Raw genomic sequence first — 6953 nt, 5'->3', positions numbered from 1 at the left:
ATGGAGGTGTGTGTGCGTGTGTGTGTGTGTGCGCGCACGTGTGTGTATACCTAGGAAGTGTGTTGGTGTGTATGGGGTGTACATACATGCCTGGGGAGTATGTTCTTGTATATGGAGGCATATAGGCATGCCTGAGGAGTATTTTGGTGTGCCCAGAGGTGGGTGTGCATGCCTGGGGAGTGCTTCGGTGTACATAGAGAGGTATGTATGCCTAGGACATATTTAGTGTATGTGGAGGGGTTTTGTGCATGCCTGGGAGTATTGGTATATTGGGGAAACCACAGTGGCCCAGAACCTATGTCTCATGAGCAGATCATATAACCATCTCCGCATTTCCTAAAATGAGGCCCTCAGACCAGATAGGTCCTCAGGTTCAGTAGACAGAGCTCTTTGTTTTGTCTTCTATCTTGATGTTAAATATACCATCCTAAACTACAATCCTGACACTGTTATGATATGGGTTTTATGAAAGATCCTCTCCCCACATGATTTTGCATGGTAGCAGATGTAGGACCCACTGGCCTTCCCTGAATTCCTGGTCTTCTGGGGCCGCCTCAGACTCCTAGTTAGACACTGTGTCTATCAGCCACTGCCTGCCACAGAACACTGTCTTCCAAGCCTATGTGCTGTCCTAGAAGGTCAGTGTTTATGACTGGAAGGTGGTCCATCCATGGTCAGCTCTTCCCAGGTCCTCCCATCAATCATGGCACAGCTGGACAGAAGCTGTGTTCACAGAGTGTGATCATGGCTCAGCTGGACAGAATCCGTGTTCATTTGCAGACTGCTAGGCACAGTGAGTTATTGCCTACCGTATCTGTCTCCCTCTCTCTTCACCTGCAGCTAATACCATGGTGGCCTTGAAGCTTCCCTTGCTGCTGACCCTCCTGGGAGCCAGGTGGCCCTGTGGACTGCTGGGCTCTGAGCCTCAGACTCTGGAGTCTTATCATAGACTCCTCAGTGGATAAAGAGTGCCTGGCTTCCCAGCCCCAGCAGGCCCCTTACTTGTCCCTCCTGAAGGACACTGACCCACACCTCTGCATCTCAGTACAGTTCTAGCAAGCAGAGTACCCCCAGCTTAAACATATCCTTTCCTGCCTGAGCAGAACTCCTGAGGTCATCTCTGCCCCTCCCCTGCTCTCTCTGTAGAACAGACTGCTGTCATGCCTGTACCCCCTTGTTGTAGGTCCGCTCACTTCAACTCCTGGATGACCTGGTGGTCAGCCTCATCCTCATCCCTCTGGAGCAGTCTGACATCTGACTCCTCCTTAGCACTTATGGGGCTCACTTCTCACCTCTGTGGCTTCTTGATTTTTCTCCTGGTGCTTTCTTCCCTAAACACTGGAGTGACCCCAGCTCCCCCATGAACCCCAGAGCTTCAACTATCCTCCGTCAGATGACTGTCAGTGACCATCTGGCTGCCAGGCTCCAAGCTCGTGGGTCTGCTGTCTACTCAGCTAGGTCGGCTGTCCACTCGGCTCCTGGCTTGCCCTTCTTGTGGCTTCTCCACCTTCTGCTTCTTGGCACCCAGCCGATCTGTCCAGCGTGCCCTGGACATACTGCGAACCTCAGATCTTACACCATCACCTGTATGGCCTCTGCGTCCCTGACCCACTTTGTCCTTAAAGAAGCTGAAGTGCCATCCGTCTCACCTGTGCTTGCCCTGGCAGGCCCGCAGTGGTCTCTGACTCCCACCCCGTCACTCTACCCCTGACCCTGCCTTTTTCTAAAAAAAAAAAAAATCTATTGATTCTTTGATAATGTCATACAGTGCACTTTGATTCAGAACCCCTCCCACATCTCCACCCCACCTTTATACCCCCAAGTCATGTCCTCTTATTATTTTTAAAGTTTTTATTTTTATTGTATGTGTATGAGTGTATTGCCTGAATGTATGCAAGTGCACCCTTGTCATGCAGTGCCCAAGGAGGTTAGAAGAAGGCATCAGATCCCTTGGAACTTGAGTTATGGACAGTTGTTACCCGCTATGTGGGTGCTGGGAATCAAACCCAGGTCCTCTGCAAGAGCAGCCAGTGATCTTAACCACTGAGCCATCTCTCCAGCCCCCCTCTATCATTATTATTTTAAATATTTTATTTATTATTTTTATTTTATGTGTATGAGTGTATTGCCTTCATGTATGTGAGTTCACCTGTGTCGTGCAGTGCCAAGGAGGTCAGAAGAGGGCTTCGGATTCCCCTGGAACTGGAGTTAAGGACGGTTCGTAGCCGCCATGTGGGTGCTGAGAATCAAACCTGGGTCCTTTGCAAGAGCAGTCAGTGCTCTTAACCGCTGAGCCATCTCTCCAGCCCCATATTATTTTTAAGGGCCTATTAAATCCAATTTGTGTTCCCCAAATGCTCTTGGGTGTGGGTCCTTCCCTGGAGTGTAGTCATCCTACCTGGATCACACCCTTAAGGAAAACTGACTCTCCCTCTCCCAGCTAATAGAGCCTCAGCTAGACCTGGGATTTGCCCACTCCCCCTCCATGCTGGGTCAGGCTTGGGCTTGCACAGGCCTTGTGCCTACTTTCTCACTTTTCAATGCCCCATGGCTCTGCTCAGTGCAGGCTTCCTGGAGAAACGTTATCTAGCCCCTTCCAAAATAGTTCTTATGTCCACACAACCCCACTCCATATCTCCCTGAATCTTCCTCCATGGAACTTGTCACCATTAGTCTGCTTAGGCCTCCATGGGAAAATACCTAGTGGCTTGAATGACAGGCACTCCTCCTCTCTTGGTGCTGGGGCTTGGAAGTCCAAGGTGAAGGTGTAGACAGGACCTCTTCCTTCCTAGGCTGAGGGAGAATCTGCCCCAGGCTGCTCTCTAGCTGCCGGTGGCTTTAGCTGAACCTTGACTACGGTGGCTTTCCCTCTGTGTCTTCACATAGTTTTATCTCTTCAACAAGAGTACCAGTGACTCATCTTAACTAATTAAATACGCAGGACCCTGTTTCCAGATAGTCAAATGACTTGAGTTAGGGTGTCAGTAATTTTGGGGTGACTCCATTGCACTCGTAGTGACATAACTTGCTTGCTTGCTGTTGCATGTCTCCCCTTGAGAGCATGAGTCCTGGGGGGCAGGGCTGGTCACCACACCATTTATATGTCTGCCTGGAGAAAAGGCTGCAGATCTCCATGGCTGAAAGCACTTCTGCTCTAACGATATGAATTCAGTCTTCTCTGAAGTGGTACTAATAAGATTTCACAGGCAGCTTGTGATTTGTGAAGTGGATTTTTGGAACTAAGGCTTGGTGCTCGAGACTCCCAGTTCCACTGGGTTCTCGCTTCCTGCTCCATAACCACACTGCCCTTGCCGAAGCCCCAGCACCCTTCTAGGACAGTCTTTGCTCAGCCAGCTCCACCCACCATTTAAGCCTCCTCATGTGCATTTGTGTGGCCAGTGTGTTCCCCTGGCACTACAAGTCACTGTGGAAATGAGTCTGTAAAAAGCTGCTTCCTTTCTGCACTTGATGCCGCCTTGAAATCTGATTTTCGGCCTCTGCTCCCCACTCTCTCTCCTCTGTCTCTTTTATTCTCCTCCCTTCCCTTCTGCCCTCTTTATTATATTTTTATTGAAGGCTGAGATGAGCCGGTGGTGGCATCACAGGCCCATTACACTTCCTAACAATTCCATCTGCACTGTATTGTCTGTCTGATTGCTGGAAAATCCAGGTGATTCATCACACCTGAGAAAGCACCTGATCCCTGGAACAGAGGCCCCAGAGAGGGCACATGTTGGGGAACAGCAGGCCCCCAAGTAGGCCATGCATCGTGCCTTGTAGAGTAGCCTCCCGAGGGGTGTGTGTTTCAGAGCAGCAGCCCAAGAGTGGGGCACACGTAAGGGAGCAGCTGTTACCCCAGAGCAGAGACGCCCCAAGTGGTATGTGTGTCAGGGAGTAGCCTGCATTAGGGAATAGTGCCCCTCAGAAGGTGACTTGTGCTTATACGTGAGGGATCGACAGCCCCAAGTGGGGTACTGAGAGGTAGCAGCCTCCTTAGAGTGGAGTGCACCAGCATCAGGAGGCAGGCCCCAAGCTGGGTACATGTCGGAGAGCAGCCCCTTCCTCCAGAGTAGAGTGAGCATCCAGTAGCAGCTGCCCCCAAGTGCGTCATGTGCACCAGAACTTTGAGGGAAGCCACAGACTCCAGAGCAGGGTGCATGTTGAGGAGCAGTGAACCACCAGGATACACCAAGGTTAGGCAGCAGCAGGCTGCCAAGACCAGAGTCTCCCCTGAGACTTGCTGCTCTCCTTTGGCAGTGACACCCCTCCTCTTCCTCCACAGCTGCCTGAGCCTGGAGAAGGGAAAGCAGTTGACCGATGAGGTTGCCCACCTTCTGCAGGTGCCTTCCAGCTTCCTTGTGGATGTTGAGTAAGTACTGGACGTGGGGCCTGCTGCCCTGTGCTTGCCTCACATTGTGTCAGATTCAGAAATTGGATTGTGAGAGAAAGAGCTGGATGCCTGGGGTTTTTGTTAATTACATCAGAGAGGAGCTGTTTAGAACAGAAGTGAAAGGATAATTCCACTGGGCTTTGGGAAGTTATTTAAATACAACTGAAACCAGAATTTAATCATAAGACACATAATCTGCCAGCAGTGGTGTGACAGAGCCCAGTGTCCTGGGGCCACTGCACCTGGCATCATCTTGGCTCTGGAGCGACTAGAACTGGCTCCAAGTGCTAGGGGAGACCCCCTGTGACACAACTCTGGCCTCACTGAGTGCCTCTATTGGCAGGGGCCTGTCATTGTCTTGAAAGCCCATGCACTGGACTTTTGACCACAGTTCAGCCGAGATCCTTGCCCTCTGTCCTCTTGGTGAGAGTTGATGGACAGGGGACACACAAGACGTTCCTGCCTGTTCATGCCTTATAAAGCATGCTGACCCTGGGGAACATCTGAATGAATACCAGTTATGCTGGTATGTTCTTGGGCAAGGAGCTGGGTACAATGTGAACAGGTAGTTGGAAGAGACCAGGACACATAGAGTGGTTTATAAGAACTGAAGTAGAGACCTGAAGGGGCCCCTGTATGCATGCCCATTGTACATGCGTGCCCTGTCCGTGTTCTACAGCACACCCAGCTTGTCCTGGGGCTAGGCACCCCATGCGGCCACACCATCATTGCTTCATATCTGACCACTTGCTGTAGATTGTAGAGACCATCTATGTGGAGGCCCCCACCCAGCCTAGGGCCAGAATCTTCTAGAATGTATCTCAGACAGATTCTACCTGTATTGTGCATTGGTGTATACACACTCATTCAATGTAAAAGCAGTGTCCACAGATGGGCCAGGGTCTTTCACGCTCAGGACCTATAGGGAACTCCCCATACCTGGTTCAGGTGGGCAGTGCACATGAGGATGGTGCAGCAGAGACAGTGGGGGGCGGGGATCATGAAAGGGCCTCATACACATCGAATGATACATGTCATACACATGACAGGAAGGGTGACAGGGAGACCAGGTAAGAGAAGGTGGAGAACCCCAAATTCACCTGGCTAAGGACAGAGCATCACTGACCTGTTCACAGGCCCAGAGAAGGAGGATCCCAGCACATTGATGCTGTTCCAGCCATTTAGCTGAGCTTTGCTGGCTGAATCCCTTATGGGTATCATAATCCCATGAATATCCAGGTCTCTTCCCTGCTCAGAACTTTAGGGGACCCTGAGACACCCTACCAAGGAGGATCTAACTCCGGTGTCTGTAAAGAGTAGGAGGGCTGTCCTGTTGGGCCTTGTTACTTTGTTTCCCAACACATCCCCAGCCTCTGACTGTGTCTTGTCCCCAACTGTGGCTCCTGGGCTCACATTGGATGTGTTTCCAGCTCAGTGACTGTTGAGTGATGTGTGCTAAATGTCAGTGTAATGGATGATTCACAGAGCAAGCAGGCCTCATGCTCATCCCTTACTCTGTAAACCAGATGGACAGAACATGAGGTGAGAGGGCTCTGCAGTCCTGAGGACATCACTGGCCTCACACGGGGCCTGTTTTCCTGAGGGAGGGTGAGGGAATGGATGTGTGCCTTGGTTGCCTTCTGTTTGGAACTGAGTATGTTATGGGGGACTTGGGGTGCCAGATGATAAGAGCTTCTGTCACTGGAGCACAGTGGGGTGGGCTGAACACTGGGAGAGGTAACTGCAGGCCAAGCACCTTATGAAGATCAATGGGAAAAAGAAAATCACAGTACACAGCCTCTGTGCAGACGTCTCCTAGCACAGAGCTTCCCACAGCATGCAGGGCCTTCACTGAAGTTCATCATTCTCCTTGGCGAAGCCCTTGTTGGTGATTGTACGTGAAGTGGCAGGTGGCAGTCAGCCTGTGTGCCCAGAGAGTTTGAGTTTTGCAGAGGTACATTATCCCTGCCACCCCTATATAGTAAGTGTGCCCCTTTGCCTAGTGATACAGAGAGGAGGCTGATGAAGATGCCCTGTAGCCTGCACACCTGCTGCTGAGGTGGTGCAGTGTGGGGCAGGGGACCTGGGAATGGAGCCATGTTATCCTCGGGGTAAGATGGGAGAGGGAAGGGTGGATGGAGGGCTCTGTGGTCACCAGGGAAAACAGCTCCTAGGAGTCTGTCCACGCAGGGTGATGCCCAGGTCGCTCCTGTTACCCCTGTCTTCCTCCGCTGGTTCCAGAACCCTCACAGGAAACCTGGAAAGTCAGCACATACCACAAAAAAGGAGTACAGTGGCCACTGTGGTATAGCAGGTGTTAGATACCCTCCTTCACCAGGCCTGGCCTCCTGAGCCATGCTGGGAGTTGCAATTCAGATTTCCCTAGACAGGAGAGGGGAGTATTGTTCAGGTCCCCATAGTTCCACTAATGGTGATGTTCTGAACTCTTTGGGAACTGCTAAGGGAAGACTGGAGGTTTTCTTTCTGGAACAGGCTGAGGAGCAATTTCCTGGACCCAGGAGCTTAGCACCCTCTCATCTGACTCCCTCCCTCCCCCCTCCCC

General features: G+C 51.4%; 1 protein-coding gene and 1 pseudogene across 1 annotated transcript in view; both read left to right on the top strand.

Moving 5' to 3' along the window:
- The window catches only part of LOC103745349 (receptor-type tyrosine-protein phosphatase N2), a 92953-nt gene that overhangs the window by 63232 nt on the left and 22768 nt on the right, over window positions 1-6953 (top strand). The gene's annotated exons all lie outside the window — the stretch shown is intronic.
- LOC115067850 overlaps window positions 1-6953 on the top strand; it is a 23201-nt pseudogene that overhangs the window by 11781 nt on the left and 4467 nt on the right.

This window comes from Nannospalax galili, unplaced genomic scaffold, assembly GCF_000622305.1.
Source record: "Nannospalax galili isolate Female #2095 unplaced genomic scaffold, S.galili_v1.0 scaffold250, whole genome shotgun sequence".
Taxonomy (NCBI): Eukaryota; Metazoa; Chordata; class Mammalia; order Rodentia; family Spalacidae; genus Nannospalax; species Nannospalax galili.
This window is presented reverse-complemented; position numbering and strand designations above follow the sequence as displayed.